The following is a 22,482-nucleotide window of genomic DNA, read 5'->3' as shown; positions in this document are numbered from 1 at the left end:
TCTGTTAATATCCCAGAATTAGAAAGACACATCCATAACAATAAGGTGCTCTAAGAGCTTTAACTAAAAATGACTGTTGACTTTTATTAAATACCTATTAATGTATTTAAATTATTTTATTTTTATTTATTTTAACTTCTGTATAAATTGCATAACTATATGTACATATCCTCACACACATGCATAATTTTCACATATGGGAAAAATGTGTGATGTATGTACTTTTTACATCCTGACCACATATTCTCTCTCTCTTTTCTTTTTTTTTTTACATACAGTATGATCCATTTTATATACAATTTGAACAAAGGAAAAGGGAAGTCATTTATTGTTTGGGGTTACATATATAGGTGATAAAATTAAAAGGAGAAAATATGAATGATTTAAAAGATAATTATTACCTTGAGGAGGTTTACGTGCATAGATTTGATTGGGGAGAGTCGTACAAGGAGGTTTCAAGGTACGTATTGGTAATATTCTATTTTGTGACCTATGTGGTTGGTACATGGGTGTTCAACTTAGTATGATTGTTTATATTTATACACTCTCTTGTATATATATATAACCTACTTCACAACGTTAATTTTAATTAAACATTTACAATTCTGTAAAGTGAACATTTGGACATTTTCTTTCATTATTTACAAACATGTGTCTCAAAGCCTTTTAATAAATTAGAAATCACATTCATAAGTAAAAATAACATTAACACTACACATATTCTCTTATAACCTAGATTAACAACCTCAGATGTTTCCTCCTATGTTTTTTCCATGTTAATGTAATTCTTTACATACGTATATTTTAGGTAATTTTTGGCTTTGGCTTTTTTTTTATTCAATAATACTTCATGGAAATCCCTCCAATTTAAACAAATGTTACATTTTTAGTCTTGCCTCTGCTAGTTATTAATTGCATGCCCTTGGGTAGGTTAAGTAACTTTTCTGGCACAAGTATTCCCATCTAAACATGAGGATAATTATTCCTTCCTCCCAGGACTACTGTGAGAACCAAATGATATCATAAATATAAAGCACTAAACATGGACCTGGCAAATAATAAGCTCTAAACAAGTGTTACTTAATTTCATGCCCGGTACAGGGAGAGAACGCCCTTTCTTTCCCTTTTGACACTCATGGCCTTTAGCCAGAGGATTTGTAACTCAGCCAGTGCCTGAGCATTTGCTAAGGGGCCCTGGGTAGTTGTTTGTTCCACAGCAACTATTCTGCAGCCCCATGGCCCGGCTTTGAGAATAAAATAGGGAAAGGTATGGTTGGTGGTGCATACAGTAAGTGCTCAGTGCAGGCTGCTTCCCTCTGCTCCTGATACGGTCTAGCCTACGGATTGCATGTGCTTTGATTAGCAGCCTAAGGACTCTAACTGTCCTTCATACTTTTCTCAACTCTAAACGTGGGCCTGCCAGTGAACTTCCAGAGTGTATGTTCTCAGTGAGTTGGGGCATGCCTGAGTCCTGACTGTCCCTTCACTGGTTCATGGCATATCCCAGCGGGCGCTGGGGTCATGCTCTGTTCTCAGCCTTTGCCCTTCCTTTTGTTTTCTCCCTGCATGTGGGAATACGAATTTTGTTTCAAGTTACTCATCTTGTTTTGTGGGGTGCAGATCTACCGCTGGTCAGGCAAGCACTATGAAGTGCGTTTACAGTTAGAGGAGGTAGTAACGGACCAAGATGAGCCTGACGGGATGCATAGCAATTTCAGTTGGTTTTCTTGCCTTCACTGGGATATCGCAATCCTCCAAGGACGTCTCAGTTTCCTTCTCAAATCTCTGTGTGTGGAAGCGTTCCCACTACCCTGCCACACCCCCTCACGCCCCAAAGCAAAGCACGACAAAACATGCACAGGTTTTCAGGCAGTCATCTCCTTCAATGCAAATACAAAATTCTTTTAAGAGAACAATTCAAGCGCAGGTATCACCACATCAATCTGGCCATCTGGCTGAGACTTACTTGCATCTGTTGGCAATACAGGAATTCATTGCAGTTGCTCTATAGGCCTGTACTGCAAACTGTTAAAACAACAAAACAAAAGCAAACAAACAAACAAAATGTTACACTGAATTGCACGCAAACCTGTGGAAATTGTTCCTGATTTTTTTTTTTTTGGTTGCAGCAAAGGAACAAAAGCATTTATACAGCTGTGGGTTTTGCTAGTTAAGTATGATTCAGCAGCACCCCCTAGCGGCTATATTTGGGAATTGTAGAAGTCTCTGAGACTTCTTGCGATGTCAAAGTAGGACACCCTTGGAAATATTTTCTTTTTAATACCTAATAATATCAGCCACCCACAACTGATCCAAGTATGTTTAATTACACCGGACTTTAAAAAATCACCTAATTACCTTTTTTTAAAGGCAGCCAAATTGAACAAATAGAAACAACTACATTTCTCTGCTTTGGTCTCGGGTGTCCTTGGAATATTCCATTTGGACCACACTCTGCCTGTCTTCACTTAAGAAGCACAGCCCCAGGAAGTGGTGCCAAGTTCTACTCCTTTATTAAGGAAGAGTCTGTCATTCAGCCACTGGAGTGGGTATTGATGAACACAATGGATTCTGTATTCAACCACAGGGAGCTAGCTCCATTTTGAACATCAGGGTCATTACCAGTCATCATAAAACCTGATGATGGATAGAATCCCTACAGTAGAGAACCAATTTTTCAAAATTATTAAAACATTAAAAAGTTGATAAAATAAAACACTTAGGCAGTTGAGCTAACTGGAGCATATGTGAATATAATGGGAAGATAGGCAAATATGTGACTCCCAGCCTCTGCCAGTTGTTATTTTCTCGAGCCTCAATTTTCTTATCTGTATAATAGAACTTCTATGAGCATTTAATGAGATAATGTGTGTTAAAATCTTAGCACAGTGTATGGAAGCTTAAATAAAGGTCAATTCTCCCACTCTATGTCATGTAGAAAAAAAGTTAAAACAGAGTTTACAGTTGGTAAATCTTGAGCTGTGGAATTTGAATGAACTGATGTCAGAGACTAAGGGAACTAAACCTGATGTTGTATCTTGGATTGGATCCAGGGACAACAACAAAAGAGGATATCAGTGGAAAAAAGTGAAAATTGAGTACAGTTCGCAGTTTAGTTCATGGTACTGTATCAATACTAATTTATTGCTTTTGATAATTGTACTGTGGTTATAGAAGACACTGACTTGAGAGGAAGCTAGGTGAAGAATATACGGGAACTCCGTACAGCTGTGCAACTTTTCTGTAAGCCTAAAACTGCTTCAAAATAAAATAATTTAAAAGTTAAAAAGAAACAAGTGAATTTAGTATTAGCAACATTTTGATTTAACCCAATATATCCAAAGTATTATCATTTCAACATGTATTCATTGTAGAATTATTTTAATGAGATTTTACCTCTTTTTGGTTACTGTCCTAAAAAATTTGGTGTGTATTTTACACTGAGGTGCATCTCCAAGTTGGACTAGCAATTTTCAAGTACTCAGTAGCCAAGTGTGTCTGGAGGCTGCCATATTGGACAGTGCAGGGGTGAATGCAGTGATGGGATGTCATCCAGTGTCCCAGTGACTACTTGGCAGTGGTTCTCTGGGGTGGTGCTTCTCCCAGCTCCGATCCTGGACTTCCTCTTATAAACTTTTAGAACTCCCAGAGGTGATTAACTCCTAGAAGGGGGCTCAGGTTAACTAAAGTCTGGTGACACTGATGACTATTCTAAGGAGAAAATGTATTAATTTATAAAGAGCAAGGTCCCTTCTAGAAAATAAAATGCTCACAGCCACAGTGGTTTTCAAAGCTAGTGGATACCACTAACTTTAGGGGGTATAAGAAAAAAAAGTGAGTTCAGATAGAACTTGGACATGACAAAAAATCACATTGACATACAAAGTGAGAATATTTTTTCTCATTTCAGTTCTCTTTCATTCTTTTTTTTTTTTTTTTTTGCGTTACGTGGGCCTCTCACTGTTGTGGCCTCTCCCGTTGCGGAGCACAGGCTCCGGACGCGCAGGCTCAGCGGCCATGGCTCACTGGCCCAGCCGTTCCGCGGCATGTGGGATCTTCCCGGACCGGGGCACGAACCCGTGTTTCCCTCATCGGCAAGCAGACTCTCAACCACTGCGCCACCAGGGAAGCCCTCTTTCATTCTTTTTGATTACATTTAAGAACAAGTCTCATGCAGTCCTCTTATATCTTTACCACTTCCCTAACCTTTGCCAATCTCGAACACACTCTCACTCTCTGGCTAGAATTTACTGCATTGTTTCTATTTTATTTATTTTTGTCATCATCTTTTATTTATGGCTTTCCATTTAATTACTGATATGAAATTCCTTTAATTTTAAAATAAAGCTATAAATAAAAGGACAAATTTAGTAAAAATACAAATATTAAGGTAATCATAGCCCAAGTGGCACTGGGAAAAAATGAAAACAGAAATAAAACCCCAAAGCAAAAACGAAACCAAAAATCATCTGGTGACTACAAGAAGGTTTAAAATTTGGGGAGCTTGTAGCTCAATGCTTAGTTTCAGAGGTGCCCTCTTACAGAAGCCTTTAAGAAACCAATTAAGCCTGCCGAGGTGGAGTGGGATGTTCTCAATAAATCAGTTCCCTTGTTAAATCTTTCCCTAGAAAGACTGCTTTCCTTCTCACAGTCCTCTCTTCCTCTAGCTGTTGTCTCTCCCTTCCCTTTCACTTTACTTCTCAACCCTCGAGTCCTTTTGCCACTCCCTCTCACGCTTTCCTCTCATCTCTCACCAAAGTTTCGGCTGTCCTCACCCACCAATCACTACCCACCTCTGATGGGGCATGTACTGCCCTCTGACCAATCAGGGTGCTGCTTTTGGCTTCCTCTGATATCTTCAAAAGAAGACCAACGTACACACAGAAATTTCCCTGGATATTTTGAATCCCTTTAAGGTTACTTTAACAATTTCTGGGTTCCAATTCTGGACACCTGGAGGGCACTATGCCCCAATGACAGCATTGCCCATCATGCAGTCACCCTAGACTTCCTTGGGCCAGACAGGTGGGTTTTCGAGGTTATGGAGCACACTGTTTTATCTATTTTAGGCACAGTTTGGACATCAAAATGGATCGGGCTTGGATAATTGACGACCTTAAAGAACTGGTATTATTGCATTAAATTCTGGGGGTATTTAGGGAAAACACTGCGAAAGTGAAACTAGATATATCCAACAAGGCAGTCAACTTGGAAATTATTTTGGGGAAAGTAATTACTATTTCCTTCTCGTCCATCATTGTTATGGATGGAGTCTGATGGGACAAGGGACTTTTTCCCACTATGAGATAATATAAGAAAACTTTCCACCTCAGACCTGAAAATAAACTCAAATTCAAATTCTGCATTTAGCTTTCTTCACACCTCTCTTCCTTTCTCACATTTCATATTTCACGTTAGTTGTCTTCTTTCTATATTCAGCTTGGAGTACACATAATAAGGAATAGCTTTAAATTTTGGCTAAATCTTATAGGTCAAGCAAGAAAAAGTTTGAAGTGGTTCTTTTTAGTGGTAATTAAACAACCTCTGCATCTTCAGAGCAAAACCCACCAAGAAAGCTTGAGCCACAAAACCTCACCACCATCACCACAGGCCTGGTTCAGGAGCCCTAAAAGACAGCTTGAGGCATCTACCAGCTAACCACGGGGTCACTGTGCAATTCACACAGGCACCCTTGGTCCTTCCATTGGCTGTTTGACTGAAACAGGAGGCCGACCTGAGCAGTGTGGAAAAGAGGCGAGAGTCACAAGCTGTTTCTCTGTGCTTAACACCAGCTGCAGCTAATCCTTATTGAGCAAACAAAAGATATTAGATGGAAATACGTTTATTGTGTTAATTTAATTACCACATCAAACTAAGGAGGCAGGTATTGTCATTATTATTTTCATTTTACAGATGAGAAAACTGAACTCAGAAGTTCAGGCACTTGCCCAGTGAGCCTGCAGCTACTAAGGTGGGGAGCTTGGGTTCAAACCCAGAAGGCCTGGCTCCAGAAGCCCAGCTCTTAATCCCTGCACCAAGCCCTGGGCCTTCTGGGTGAAGCTGTGTTGCTCCAACAGAGTTTGGAGCCAATAACAGTCTGTGAAGGAAATCCAGTTTTTCTGTTCTGAAATCAAGTTGTATTCCACTGGAAAAATTCCTGGGCACTGGCGTGTAATAAACATCACGTTTGAGAATGCAGCAGAAGTTCTAATTTTATATATTTGGATGAAAAAACTCACTCGTATAAACTATTGTGAAGAACAGTGAGCCTCACTAAATTAAATAAAAATGAACAGCTCTGAAACTCGAAACTAAGATGAGACGTTATAGAACAAATGACTCCATTACTGGGGTTTCTGTCACACATGACATTCAATTTTTGAGGCTGAGATCTCTAAAACTTCAGCAATTTGGTTTTGATTTTCTTTGAGTTTGTTTTTTAATCAGTTCCAAACCTACCTGATGCTTTTACATTCATTTCTAAGGCAATGGGTTCCCAAGCACAAATTTCAAAAGAGAATTTTATTACTTCTTAATAATTGCAATAGAAGTAGGGGGCATCCTGGAAGCATTTAGTCCTATAGAGAGAAAAAAATAAATGGGATTGCCTGGGGCTCTCTCTTTGCTTTGCCCTCCATTGCTGTTTAGACTTCGCCTTGTTCATATATAGTAGGTGGCCAGCAACAAACTAAATAGGCCACTAGTCCCTAGCAAGCAAATCCTGCAAAGTAATGGAGTTGGGTTAGGTGAGGGTATGGCCTCAAGGAGACTCGGCAGTCTCAGAAGAGGCTTTATAAATACCCTTCGTTGGAGTAGCAACACCTAGCGATTGGGTAGGTGCTGACCTCTGCAATCCAGGGATTTTACCTAACCTTATTTTATTTCTTACTCTTCGTATCATTTGAATTCCGACACCTCTTTATCCAGTATATTTTTGCCTAATATCATTGTGTGAGAAGAGATAACACATTAAGTACTAAAATGCCAAGTCCTCACATAGAAATGGAGATTTATCCCAATATTTGATAGGTTGGGCAGTAGTGCAGCCACAGGCTAATTCCCCAAAATGTCTGGCAAATAAATGCACTGACAATTCTGTTGCCCCAAATGATGGCTCTGGTAGCATATATCTATGGACAGATAGGTAACACAATGGCTAAGTCACCTTACGGTCTATATATGTAAGTTGCAGTTTCATGATACTAAAACAATGGTTTGATCTGGTTTTCTTGGTGTAGTGGAGGAGATGTTTTTTCCCCCTGCAAGTCTTTACTTTAGGAGCCTTGGGGGTGCGTGTATTAGTTTGCTAGGGCTGCCTTAACAAAGGGCCATAGATTGGATGGCTTAAACAACAGAAATTTCTCATAATTCTGGAGGTTAGAAATCCAAGATCAAGGTATTGGGAGGGTTGGCTCCATCTGAGGGCCATGAGGTAAGGATCTATTCCAGGTTTCTCTCCTTGGCTGATAGATGGCTGTTTTTTTCCCTATGTCTTCACAGCCTATTTCCTTTGTGCATGTCACTGTCCTAATCTCCTCTCCTTATAAGAACACTGGTCATACTGGGTTAAGACCCACCCATCTGACCTCTGTTTACCTTAATTACCTCTCTAAAGGTCCTATCTCCAAATACAGTCATGTTCAGGGGTGTTGGGGGTAGTAATTCAACACATGATTTATAAGGGAGACACAATCCAACCCCTAACTCTGGATAACCTCATTTATTCCAGGCTGTTAGAGAAGAGATCCTTTGCTTTAGAGCTAGCCTTCAAAATTACAAGTTGAAAAAGTCTATCTTTGGTATACACAGTCTTTTTTTTTTTTTTTCCTGGATCCTTTCTCCACTGTGTTGTCAGCACCTTCGTTATCCTAATTCTCTGCCTCACCCTTCTGTCTCCCTCCACCATCAATGCTAGGCTCTCTCTCGAGAAAGAATCTGATACAGCGAAGCAATTTTAACTCAGGGCAATTTGCACATTATGTCCTCTCCAGAATAATGTAGTGAAAGGCTTTGTGTCCACTTAAAGGAAATTCACCTATCAATGAGTACATCAATAGGTGGTATGGGGGGGGAGGTGAGATTTTCCTCGTCTCACCCCTGAAATAACAATAGGTAGCTAGACACCTACTAAATTCACCTATTTATAAAATTGTTTCTCGGATCAGTGGTGGCATCAACCCCCCCCCCGCCCCAACTCCCCCAGCATACACACAAAGGAAATAGGCAATAAACTCAAGCAAGAGTAATTGAGGAAAGTTTAATAAAGAGACTATTTGCAAAGGTGTAAGCAGGGTTAAAGGGAACCTTAAGAGATGGAGAAACATCCCAGGGCAAGCAACAGCAGGAAGCCGTTACCACCTCTAGATCTGAAGGTCAAGGGGAAAGAGTGCTTACCAGAACCCAGCAGAGCCAGGGATAGCGGTAGCTGTGAGAGGGCTCCCAGATAGAAGCTATGGTTTTGAAGGGAAGCAGTCTAGGGAATAAGTACTCAGCTTCACTTTCCTCCCTACAATCTCCCCCAGCTGGAAGCACATGGAAGGCAGAGGTTGAGGAAGTTGATGTGGTCTGTAGGGTCAGTCTCCCAAAGTACAGAGCAGGGTGGAAAAGGTTCTTCTCACGCCAGGTGTTTCATTTCTTGTTGCACATGAGGTAGCTATTCAAGGCCTTGGAACAGTCAAACAATGAGTGCTAATTCCAGGCCCCCATTTTTCTCCTTCTCTATTTTGAATGTTGAAATGACTAAGAAAAAGCTTCTCTTAATCACTGTCAATTATTTAATCTAAACGTTTTTTTTTTTTTAATAAATTTATTTATTTTTGGCTGTGTTGGGTCTTCGTTGCTGCATGCGGGCTTTCTCTAGTTGTGGCGAGCAGGGGCTACTCTTTGTTGCGGTGCGCGGGCTTCTCATTGCGGTGGCTTCTCTTGTTGCAGAGCACAGGCTCTAGGCACGCGGGCTTCAGTAGTTGTGGCTCACAGGCTTAGTTGCTCCGCGGCACGTGGGATCTTCCAGGACCAGGTCTCGAACCCGTGTCCCCTTCATTGGCAGGCAGATTCTTAACCACTGCACCACCAGGGAAGTTCCTAAAAGTTTTATTATTCATCCTACCACAGTGAGTTTTCACACTGTGCCTTGGACATTTATTTTACCCCCAGCATCAAGATGAAGGAAGCATTTTCCCGTTTGTGCCTGTGCAGACTTTCAGCTGTTTTTGTCTGACCAACATTCCTTTTCCTCTTTTCTAGTAACAGTACCTTGATTTGCCTTTAGGGGCCACTTTCCTCCAACTTTCAGTTCAGGTCATTGGGGTGGGACTGACCTTGCCCCTGGGCTCCAGGGATAGGCACATGACCAAGCCAATCAGAGCTCTGCATCTCCTTTGCCAAAGGGACTATTTCAAAAACATGCACGTGCCCCGTATCAGCCTAGTGCATCAGACGTAGGGCTTCTGCTAATGCTGCAAACCCTTTATAAGCTGTCACATTTGCAAGGCTGGGAGAATGTAACACCAATGTTCCTTAGAATAACCTGCTTCAGAATGAAGCCAACACAGAAAACAGCAGGAAGGGGATACAAATAAAGATAGATTCTTGGATCTAGCTGTACCTAAAGTTCTGTTGGACTTACTTTAGTTTCATTATGGCTTATAATTCTTATATAAGCCACACTTCTTTTTCTTTTCTTAAGACCATTTGGGTTTCTGTCATTTATAATGGAAATTCCTGGCTAATATATTGCTTTATGTTGGGTTCTACACATCTTGTTTATCATCAAATGGCATGGGTTCACTTCTGTTCTCCAGTGTTGCACGGGAGGGACAGGTAGGTTAGCATTGTTAAAAATACATTTGTCAGCAGAAAAATAAAATACTTTACAGGCTGTCAGCTGACACTTTTTTTCTTGAGAATAGAAGCCACCTAACAATGATAAAGAATATCTCTTGTTTGATGAAATAATGCAAAATTCAGACATGAGCCATCCAGAGGAATACAGAACAATAATTTTTAGTTTTCGTTTATAGCGACAAGGCTATTAGAGCAATGAAAGATACAACACACTTAGAAACTATTCTGGTTTCTTATAAATTTTTAAGCTACATTAACTGTATTCCAAGGCCTCTTTCCCTCGGTCTGGGAAGGATATGCAGAATCGTTCTTATTACATTTTCTGTGTGTTTTACTATTATTCTCTTTCAGGCCATAAATATGTTTCCAAGGCTATTGCCAGAGAAATTTTTCAAAGCTGGAATAGGTATGTATTCTGCCACATTTCTGTTCAGGCTTTTTCCATCTAACACTAAATAATTGAAAGAATAAAATTCATTCAATCATTTGGATGATTTTAAATGGCTATGAAGACCTAATTTAATTTATAATGTGGATGCATATCTGTATATGGATTTGGGGTTCATTGGAGCTTCACTGAGGGCTGTGACCTGTTGCAAAATGTCTGATAAAATGGAAGGAGAGGCCTCCTGAGAAGGTGCTGGTTGATCATGGGACTGTGTAACGCACTTTAAGACCTCTGATACTATTATCAAATGGCCCTTCAGAAGGTTGTATCAATGTTCACTCCCAGCGGTTGTGAAAAAAATGCCCATTTTCTTACCAAAACTGAACATTAGATTTTACTTAATATCTTTAAGATATCATTTAATATCTTTTAAATACTATTTTTAAATATCTTGGCAAACTTGGTAGGACAAAAAAGTATGTCATGGTTTCATGTATCTCATTTCTCTTTGCTTACTAGTGAGCGTGAACTTGTTTTTCTTAATGTGGATTTTGGGCTTTTGCCTTTCTTCTTCTGTGAATTGCCCACTTAGGCCTCTTATCTGCCTTTTAAAGTTAGAGTGTTCATCTAATTAGGGATGACTTGTAAGAAGTTTTATATATTGATCACACTGGCCTTTTTGCTGTCATTTAAATTGCAAATAGTTTTCCTGCCTTCACTGTTTGACTTTTAGATTTATGATGCATGAAAATTTGTGAGTTCTTATGAATTAAATTTATTAAGATTTTTTTCCTTTATGTTTTATTTTTCCTTTGTTTTTAGGTTTAGTATTGACTTTTTAAAACTTTATTTAATTTATTTTATTTTTGGCCATGTTGGGTCTTCATTGCTGTGTGCGGGCTTTCTCTAGTTGCGGCGAGCAGGGGCTACTCTTTGTTGTGGTGCGTGTGCTTCTCATTGCGGTGGCTTCTCTTGTTGCGGAGCACAGGCTCTAGGTGCGCAGGCTTCAGTAGTTGCGGCACGTGGGCTCAGTAGTTGCAGCTCATGGGCTCTAGAGTGCAGGCTCAGTAGTTGTGGCTCATGCGCTTAGTTGCTCCGCAGCATGTGGGATCTTCCAGGACCAGGACACGAAGCCGTGTCCCCTATATTGGCAGGCGGATTCTTAACCACTGCACCACCAGGGAAACCCTGTTTTTAAATTTAAAATACTTTCTTCACCCTGAGATCAGGCGAATAGTCATCTATATATTTTTTCAAAAATGTCATTATTTTTTCTAACACCTGATTATTGATTTTAAAGAATAACAATACAGATGAGGAGAATACCTGAGAAAAAACTGTGCAGGAATTTATCTTTCCAAGCAGTTAGGGTATACTTTTCTAATCTAAATTTTCTTCAAATTCTTTTATGATTTCGTTTTTTTACATTTAATTTTGAATCAGGAATTTTATTTGCCTTATTCTATGACTTAGGGCTCTTAACTGAATTTTTGGCTAATTATTCCTACCTCTGTACTGAAAAATACATATTTCACTCACTGACTTGAAATTCTATGTATTTACCATTTTACTAAATTCCTAAGTTATGTGGATTTGCTTTTGGATTTTGTATTGAGTTTGGCTAATTCTTACACCCATTCTTAGGGCTCAACCCCCTTGTCACTCCACATTTCAGTCAATTGTGAATTAATTTTGTTTTTCTCAACTAAATTATTCCCCCCAAATACTGGGATCCTTTTGTAAAGTGTTCCACTTGGAAAATCCACTTGACGTTTTGGTTGGAAAAACATTACATTTATAAATTAATTTGAGAGAATTCATATTTTTATTACATTGAGTCTGCCCATTCAGAAGGATTATGTGCCTTTCCATTAATTTGGATCTTTTGTTATGTCCTTTAGTAAGTTTCATAGCTTTCTGGATATAGACTGTGTGTACTTATTTTTATTTTTTCCTTAAAGTTTTCTAACCATTCATTTTTTTCCCCTGACTTACAGAAAGCTATATGTTTTCTTATGTTTATTTTGTTCTCGGCTGCCTTACTAAACTTTCTTATTAATCATAATACCTTTTCAGTTTATTCTCCTGGATTTTCTTGGTAATCAATTACATCAGAACAAATATCTGGTGATTGTTTCTCCTCTTTTTAAAAGGAGATTCTTTATCCTCTTTATTTCCTTTAAATGTCTTTCTAAATATTGAAAAACAGCAGGCATAATGTCTTCCTCCAAACTTTAGGGGATTCCTTCAGCTTTTTGTAATTAAGATGATAATGTCTAGGAACATGGGGTAGAAACTTTTCATTAGGTTAAGAAGTATCCTTCTAGTTTTAATATATTTACAGATTTTTCTTTTTAAAAATCATGAATTCATTGAAGTTCTGTTCAGCATCTATTGGGATGATTGTATATTTTCCCCCTTTAAGTTATTGAGATTTAGATTTCTTAATATTAAGCAATTCTTGCATTTAGGGAGTAAATCCCATTTGGTGGGTTATTCCCTTAATAAACCACTGGGTTAGATATTTTAGTATTTAGCTTAGAATATTTGTATCTATATTCATAAGTGAGATTGGTCTGTGGACCTTTTTTGAGTCAACTTTGTTAGATTTTGTTACTAGCATTATCTCAGCTTTACAAAATAAACTGAAACACTATCAGTCTTTACCTCTAGAGGTCCAGAGCGTGAGTGTTATTTACTTTTTGAAAGTCACTGAAGAACTCGCTTGTAGAATAGTCTGGGTTCAGCCCTTTTGTACGGGCTAGTCTCTTGTTCCATTTTCATTTTCTTCCAAGGTTATAAGCATGTTCAATTTTCTATTTGTTTCAATTTTCTGTATCCCAGAAAACTGGCCATTTCAACCATGTTTTTAAAAGGTACCCATATTGGATGTTGTATTTTCTTCAAAATTAAAATCTCATCAGTATCTGTATTTTCTTCTTTTCTTCTAACATTTTCTCATGCTAAGGTAGTCTTGCTCAAGATAATGTTTTTTTTAAAAAACAAAAACAGAGGGGCTTCCCTGGTGGTGCAGTGGTTAAGAATCCGCCTGCCAATGCAGGGGACACCGGTTCGAGCCCTGGTCCGGGAAGATCCCACATGCTGTGGAGCAACTAAGCCCGTGTGCCACAACTACTGAGCCCACGTGCCACAACTACTGGAGGCTGCGTGCCTAGAGCCTGTGCTCCACAACAAGAGAAGCCACCGCAATGAGAATCCCGTGCACTGCAACGAAGAGTAGCTCCCTGCCTGCCGCGTGCAGCAATGAAGACCCAACACAGCCAAAACTAAATAAATGAATAAATAAATTTATTTTAAAAAAACCAAAAACAGAACTTTTATTAATTATTTATAATTTGTTTTTGTCTATTCAGTATGTTTTCTGCTTTTAAATATATATTAAATTTTTATATACACAGGTGCCTAGTTCTGGATATATACTCCTCTCCATTGAATTGTCCACCTTTGTGCCAGTATAAAAGGATCTAATTATTATAACTTTACAATATGTTTTAATATATGGCAGGTCTAGTATAAAATATTTATTCTTTTGGATGAACTTTAGTGTCACTCTGACCACTTCCTCATGGTCCTCACCCCTGTTCCCTGGGGATGGTTATTCAATATGCCATTTGAGGAAACTGCTCATCCTCTGAGCTGGGGGTTCCGCTGGGCCCACAGTGTCTTGATAATAAACCTAGTATAACTTTCATGATGCAATTCTAAGAATTTAAGTTGGGAGTTTTGATAATAAAATGCAAAATTAATTTTCATGGCTTTACAACCGTACCAGAGAAAACTTTGCTTATATTTTTATGTCAAATGACTTATGAAGAGCTAACATCAGATAGGTCTGGACACTTCAGCGAATCTATAATCTAGAGAATAATCAATGGTTTTTTGTGAGGGGAGGCTGCGTCCAAGATTATTTACAACTGCATTCTTTTTTTTCTTTTTTTTTTGTGGTACGCGGGCCTCTCACTGCTGTGGCCTCTCCCGCTGCAGAGCACAGGCTCCGGACGCGCAGGCACAGAGGCCATGGCCCACGGGCCCAGCTGTTCCGCAGCATGTGGGATCTTCCCAGACCGGGGCATGAACCCGTGTCCCCTGCAACTGCAGGCGGACTCTCAACCACTGCGCCACCAGGGAAGCCCCTACAACTGCATTCTTTACGCATAGGAAAACTTAAACTCTGAGAGACTGAAATACAACCAAGACTCCAGTATAACCTTCTATAGGCCCAGTACTTTTGTTTCTCTCGTTCTTTCTAGACACTTATAAGAGCACTAATCTAGAAGTGAGCATATATGAGTCGGGTTTTGACTCTGGCTTAGCAAATTTGGGCAAAACATTTAACTTCTGAGACTCAGGTCTCCATTCCTACAACATGGGAATGATAGTAACTGTTCTGGGCAAGCCATTGGTTTTTAACATAAAATGTATGTGTAGGTATCATGTAAACTGTCCCATGCCATACAAATGTGAATTAATATATTTTCTGTCTCTTGTCTCTTTTACCTTCTTTAATCATCAAGACATTCTGCCCTATCTTCTCCGTTAAACTTTTCAGCCAACTCTGATTTTTCTTGACCTATCATGAGTCCCAAACAGCTACTCATTTGCCTATATTAGTTATCGTTGCTCATTTACTTTTTGGTGACTCCGCTAGCCTTTTGGCAAGATCCTTGCCCCTCTTCTCAAGTAGTTCAGCTCTTAAGAATGGGAAAAACTCACCGCATGTTAATTTCTTATAGCCACAGAGGTCTACTCAAGACATGAAATAGTGATTAAGAAATAAAGATGAACATTGATAAAGATATGAGATTAGTTTTATATCTGTTAAACTTTCATTTGACTTTTAAAATAAAATGGTTTATGAAAGCTTTGAATTACTAGGCTGTAGGATGCTCCCGAGATCAGAAGTAGTAACATAGAAGTCTGGGCACTAGATACTGTATTAAATCAAAATCCCAATGGAATTTGAGGGTTGGGGAGGTTAGACAGGGAGAACTTATAAAAATTTGACAGTGACTATAAGGTTCATTTGGAAAAACAATTAGGTGACAATGGGTATTTTTAAAAAAGAAAAACAAATCAGAGGCCTTGCCTGGCCAAAATTTAAAGTTCATTATTAAGCTTTGTAATCACTTTCGTCCTTTGTGCCTTAGGTATTCGGGTTCCTCATGCATAAGGTAATTTCATAAAAGTTTTAGGAAAGAAAAAAACAATTACACGCACACACACACAGACTGTGCTTGTTTATTACTGTTATGAGAATGATACATGGCCATAGGAGAAATTTGAAAAAGTGCAGAAAAACTAATCGTTTGTAATGCAAGCAAATTAATATTTTGCTGCCTATCCTTTCAACTTTTAATGTATAGTTTCTCTCTCTATATATATTTTAATAAATTTGTTTATGTATTTATTTATTTTTGGCTGCACTGGGCCTTCGTTGCTGTGCACGAGATTTTTCTAGTTGCGGCGAGTTGGGGTTACTATTCTCTGCGGTGCACAGGCTTCTCATTGCAGTGGCTTCTCTTGTCGCTGAGCACCGGCTCTAGGCACGCGGGCTTCAGTAGTTGTGGTGCCTGGGCTCAGTAGTTGTGGCTGGTGGGCTCTAGAGCACAGGCTCAGTAGTTGTGGCGCATGGGTTTAGTTGCTCTGTGGCATGTGGGATCTTCCCCGACCAGGGCACGAACCCGTGTCCCCGGCACTGGCAGGCAGATTCTTAACCACTGCACCACCAGGCAAGCCCCTATACATTTTTTCTTTATAAATTTTTATATAAAAATTTAAACATTAACCTTATACCTATGTAATACATGTGACTTGCTTTTTTCACTTACTCTATCATGAACATTTTCTCATGATTCCATGGACTCTACTGGATGTTGGGTTTGTTTTTTCTTTTCTTTATTTTGGCTTAAAAGATGAACATTTACTTTTGTTCTTAAAAAAAAAAAGCAACTTTTCAGTTTATGCCAGTAGGTGTCATCCATTCACACAAAGCACAACGCAGGAAACCTAATGTAATTTGACTTAACCTCTGTAATTTCTATCAAGTTCCAGTGTTGTGTTCTAGCTTACCTGAGTCCCTTGGGTGAAGAGCATTTAGGTTCTTAATAGAAATTGGAGAAGTTGCTACCTTTGCCCTTAAGGTGCTTGCAAAGAAAGAAAGAAGAAAAAAAAAAAAAAAGAACAGTTTTGAAATAAAATGAATTTCACAAGCTTATACTTATCATTTTATATCCTAAAAATACATCAATTACTTGGAAGAGGTTGTTAAAATCTTACTCTGAGTTAGCCATCCAGATAAGGTCAATTATGCTATTGTCTTTTTTTTTCTGAAAGAGGGTCACCAATCCAGATTTTGTGTATAAAAATTCAAGATGAGTCAAAATATAATGATATATTTTAAAAATATCAAAAAACTGTGAAAAAGTTATGAAATTTAAAAATTATAATGACTATACTTTTCGGTATCATGTAACAGTTCTTAAGAAATTTTATACCCATTACCTTTTGGTCCTCGCAAGAATCCTCCAAGGTTCTAAATGAGTAAACTTTTGCTCAGAGAGGCTAGGCATCTTGCTCAGGGCCACATGGCTGGTAAATGATGAATCCAGGTCTTGAGCAAGGATCTTCTGACTTTGTATGCATACGTATATAGTGCCAAATGAGCGTTATCCTTTAAAGCAGAGGTTAGGCCAAACTGGATCTTCAGATATGTTCTATTTGCCTCCCAGAGTACTCGCTCAGACTGTATTTTAAATTTTTTGAATAAGTTGTAAAATTTAAATATTGGGACCTTTCCCACAAAGACTAGACTTTCATATATATTTGGAAAAAAGCAGAAGATATGGCTACACTGGAGTTGTATTCCCTTGTAGCAATGTACAGCTGGATCTGAATGGCTGCTTCTCCTGTGTGCTCTCCAACTTGCCCCACTTTCCACCACTCCCTGTTGCCTTATACCAGGTCCACTTCATTCGTTTCTTTCATCTGCCTGGCCCCCTGTTTGCATATGAGTTTGCAAGTCTTTTGTGTTTCAGTCTTCCGGGAAAGGTTATGTACTCCTTTCAACAATTGTATTATAGTTCAAAATCTTTTTTGGAAGCTTTCAGAATCAGGTTAAGGGTCACACACGAACACACTGTAAGAACACACTGTGAGAATGCCACGTGAGGACAGGGATAGAGACGGGAGGGATGCAGCTGCTAGCCAAGAAACACCAAGGATTGCAGGCAACCACCAGAAGCTAGGAAGAGGCAAAGACGTGTTCTATGCAGAGTCTCAGAGGGAACGTGGCCTTGTTGACACCGTGATTTTGGACTTCTAGCCTCTGGAACTGTGAGCCAATAAATTTCTATTGTGTCAAGCCACTCAAAAAAAAAGAAAAAAGTCACACAAGAAAAATGGTGCTTATATGTTAGCCCATTTAATTTCTTAATTAACAGCGGCATTATCTGCTTAATGACTTAGGAGGAGTATATAGAGTGAAGAAAGCAGAGGATGAAGCTCAAATTCTGGGGAATGTCAACATCAACATTTAGGAGGAGAGAGGAATTAGAAGAACTGGCTAAGAAGAAAAGGGGTCTGAGAGATGGAGGTTAAAAAGGAGAGAGCAATGATCTGACCAATCACTCTGATGCAGACCACAGAGGGGCTTTGATGAAATGTTTGAAATTAGGAGGATAAAGGTTCCCTTCTGAGAGTTAGACCTTATTCAACACAGAATAGATCACAGTAGAGGCAGCAAAATAACCTAAAGGAGCAGAATGGCTCTTAGTTCTGATAATTCCATCAGGACTGGGTGGTACTGTTTTCAAGATAGAGTAAGTGTAACATCAACACCAAGTAAGCATAGCATCAAAGGATTCAGAGAAATCAAGGAAGGGAAGGATGGAGAGTGTTGGTTGGAGTTGGCAATGTGGAGGTCATGGTGGGCTTAGGGAAGGCAGTTCCAATGAAATGATAGAAACAGAAACCAACATACAGTGGGTTGAGGAACATCTAGGAAGCAGTGAAGGGTAGAGACTGAGGGTGGTCTTCTCTTTACTAAGAAAGGAGAGGGAAGTTGATAGCAGGGTTGCAGGGTCTGAAGAAATGTGTTTGTATGTGTTAATGATTGAAGAGCTTCTAGCATGTTTATAAATGGAAGGGAAAGAGATATTGAAAGGCAGGAGTAAAAGGTGGGACTGAGGGAACCAGAACCCTGGAGATTCTGGAGGGAATGGGATCCAGAGAGGTGCTTTGTGATGTTTGGAGCAATGGCACCATCATTAGAATGGAGGCCTTGTTGCCAAAGTGACCAAGTTGAGGTATTTTTGTTAAAAATATCAGTTATATCACTTTATAGTCACATCTTACACTATGATTTTTTTCACCATTAATGGAAACGTGCAATTAGTTTTCTGGGCTTTAAGGATGGATTAATAACTTTTAAATGAGAAAATATTATTTGGCTGTTAAAATGGAATGTTCTTTTGTTTGATGATTAGGGATGGACAAATGATCAGATAAGAGATAAATCAGTATCATTAGTGATTATATTATTGAATTAATTTCAATGTGAAATACAAACAAATTTGACTATTTTATGCCCTCAGATTAACCATTCAAAGAGCAAAGTGTTAATTGGTGATGGTTCCTGAGGTAACATGGTTCCTTCAAAAGTCAAGGATTCTTCCAACACTCACTCATTCAACCAATACTTATGGAGCATCTACTCTGCTCCAGGCACTGTGTGGGGCGGTGAAGACATGGCTACAGACAGGCATCTTCAGTCTTTTTCCTAATGCTACTCACATCCCAGTAAGGAAGCAAACAGGCCATTGCAGTAGCATGATGAACTTTAGGATGGGGGATACAGAGGGACTTTATGGGGTTGAGGAAAAGGCACCCAATGGACGCTAGCTATGGAGTAAATGGATCAGGAAAGGCCTCTTCGATGAATTGGTGGGCATGTAAGCAAAGACCTGAAGACTGGTAAGATTTCTGCAGAAGAAGGGTGGCTTGGGTGGTGAGGAGGGGAAGTGAGGACAAGAGGAGGGCTCCTGGTGGTTGCAGGAGAAGGAACACATGAGGCAGGAGACGGGGCTCACGGGAACCCTCTTGTAAAGGGTCTTGTAAAGAGTCTGGGTGCCTTATCTATCTGGCAGGAGGCCGGGGGAGGGTGTGAAGCAGGGGGCAGATGTATTAGATTTACATTTTACAAAGATGACTTACTCTGGTTATAGTGTGGAGACAGATTGAAACTGGGCAAGAGTGGGACAGAAAGAGCAGGGGCAAGATGCTGGAGACAAGAGGGGAAGAAAAACGACCTGGCAGAGTGAGGAAGTAGAATTATAGGGCTCCTTGGTGAACTAGTGGAGCCAGGAGGGCTGACACACAGGTTCCTGGCTGACTGGATGATGGTGTCACACAACAACTGGGGACATAGGAGGAGAAGTAATTTTTATTAGGAAGAACGCTTCTCTTCCAATGCCTTTCTATTTCAGATGGGCAAGCCAAGTTCAGTTGAGGCAGAGATACTTTGGGGGTCCTTTTAGCCCTGTTGTTTGGACTCAGTGGCCTTGGTGTGTGGGCTCTCCTACACCTGTGATTATTGGTCTCAACAAGTTTCAAGCGAAGCAGAAGAAAGATATTCACCTGTGGAACTTCAAACAAGCAAGCACTTAGCCTCCCCAACTCCGGTGCCCGCAAAGCAAGTAATAATAAACACAGCATCTTTAATGTAGCAGACTTTCCATTCCCACCCTCACCCTAGGCATCTGCACACACAAATCAAAACCCTCTTAAGTCACGGAATGAAAAAGTGAAAAAAATAAAAGCAAACAAAAAGGGCTTCCTGTGGGGTGAATGGAAATTTCTGCCCAGTTTGTTTTCCAGGCACATGAAGAGTAGTTCTGAATAATCAAAACCACAAGTAATTGTATTCTGAACCGAGATTTTTGAGACAAGGAGGAAAGGGAAGGATCCCTTAGAAGGGTCTTTGACATAAGGCTCCTTCTACAAGGCTCCATCTACATAGACACAGGCCCTGCTCTACTTCAACATCACTTTCAAACAGATCCCTATCAAACAAAAACACGCATATCCAATTGAACTAAAGCGAACTCAACCATAATTTGTGTAACTTTTCTCCCCCAAGATAGAATCATTGCACCTAAATTTTATTAGGAAATCTCTTTTACATTCAGATATTTGGGAGCTTCATCTAGGAACTAAGTGCTCTTCTTCCACCAAAATCTGAGGCCAAAAAATCATGTCACCAGTAATTTCTGGCCAGATAAATGAAGGCTCGCCTGTGAGTATAAGAGCATGGAATTCACTGAGTTCCATTGTCTGTGTTTGACCTGGCTCCATCACTTAGCAGCTGTGTGATCCTGAGCTACTATTTAATCTCTCTAAATCTCAGTTTCCTCATCTGGGAAATGGGAATAATGACGAGATTTACTTCAGAGAGTAGCTGTGAGAACTGAATGAGACAATTCATGTGAAGCGCGGTACCTGGCACACAGTACATACTCAGTAAATGTTCATTAGTAGATTCCCTCCCACATTTTCCTCTGCATAACTGCAGCCAAGCTCTAGAATTTGTAGCAGCTTTTATCAAATGAAGTAAAATCTCTTTATTCTCAGGTCCAGAGCTAGGCCACAACTAGGTTAGAAAAAGTCAGTTATTCTCTACTGCCTGTCTTTGCTGGGAAAGGACTCCAGTATAATGTCAGTGGGACTCTTGATGCTGTCAGGGCAGAGTAGAAGGGAAAGGAAGGAAATACGGGTAGCAGGTTCCCAGGGGACCTCGTGACCCAGTCTGTACTGCTCAGGTTCTACACTTCAAATGGTTTCTTTCACATCCACTATGGAGGCCCAGGAGCCCTAAAAAAGTTACCTGGTAAGCCTCAGAAGCTTGGAAATCACTGCAGGATCAGTCTCCTACCTTACCTTTGGAAGCCCTTGACTCTCCAGTATCTTTAATTGCTTTTTTATGGACCATCCTGGATTCTGCTTCAGAGCCTGGACATTTTGGACTGACATCTTGGTTGCCCTGCCCAGCTGATTCCAGCTTCTCACCTAGATGTCAGCTCTGCAGGCTGAGAATCTATCCTGCCCTGTTACTCCCCAGAAACCCAGCCTGGATCCAGCATTCTGGAAGCCAGTTCAGACCTCTGAGCGGTAGGCTCAGCAGGCCTTGGCATGACTGGTTTCACCTGCTTGGTTAAGAGTGAGGACTCTGGAGCCACACACTCCAAATCCAAGCACTGCCACTTACTAACTAAGTGACTCGGGCCAGGTAACTTACCACTCTGTGCCTCAGTTTTCCTCATCTGTACAATGGGGAGACTAGCAGTCCCCATCTCATAGGATGGTTAAGAGGATTAAATGAATTAATACATGTATAAGACATCATATAAACATATACAAATAATCCACCTACATAAATGTGAAACAATATAAATATAATATTAGCTATATTCACATATTTTATACATATTATTTTACATTTAACTTTATGTATGCTTTACATTAACATGTATTATTTCATGTAAAACATTTATATACATATAAACATAATTATTTATATTATTATTACTGTTGTTTTTGTCTACTCTATCTCCCTGCATGGATAGAGAGACCATGGGTAGGCTCTTCAGCTTTCTTGCTTTCATCTGAGGCTATAGGTGTAGAATCCCTGATTTCTACAGACTCTGCTGTACTATGTAAGGCAAGGTTTAAGTTAGATTAAAACCAACTCTAACACTTGGAAAATTACCATCTACAATGAATGCCATGTAAATATTCTTTCCTAGATTCCTATGTTGCTCTTCTTTCAGTATCATCATTTTAAGTTCTGTTGCAATTGCTTTTATTTCTTGACTTATTTCAAAGGCTTTCTCTCTCTGGAGCACATAGCATAAGATAGAAATGTGTCAAAATACATGCTATTTATCATGTGGTTAATTTTAGATCATGTTATGCCCAAAACTATAGATTCAGAGGAATAGGGTGGTTCTGAAAAGAATAGGCATTGTCTCTTTCACTTCTTTTCATGGAACTGAAATGAGGGTAAAGTTTTCCTCTGTCTTCAAAATCATTAATAATCCATGGATTAAGCTTCACCTCCATGAGCAATAATGCCATATAGCCACTGACATCAATTAAGAGACATCACCCTGCCTTGATGGTAAGTGTGACACTACATTAACCCCAAAAAAACCCACTTCCTTTCCAGCAAACAGAAA

The sequence above is a fragment of the Delphinapterus leucas genome, chromosome 8, assembly GCF_059928025.1.
Source record: "Delphinapterus leucas isolate spDelLeu-1000000601 "Yukka" chromosome 8, BTC_Dleu_Yukka2, whole genome shotgun sequence".
NCBI classification, from domain to species: Eukaryota; Metazoa; Chordata; class Mammalia; order Artiodactyla; family Monodontidae; genus Delphinapterus; species Delphinapterus leucas.
This window is presented reverse-complemented; position numbering follows the sequence as displayed.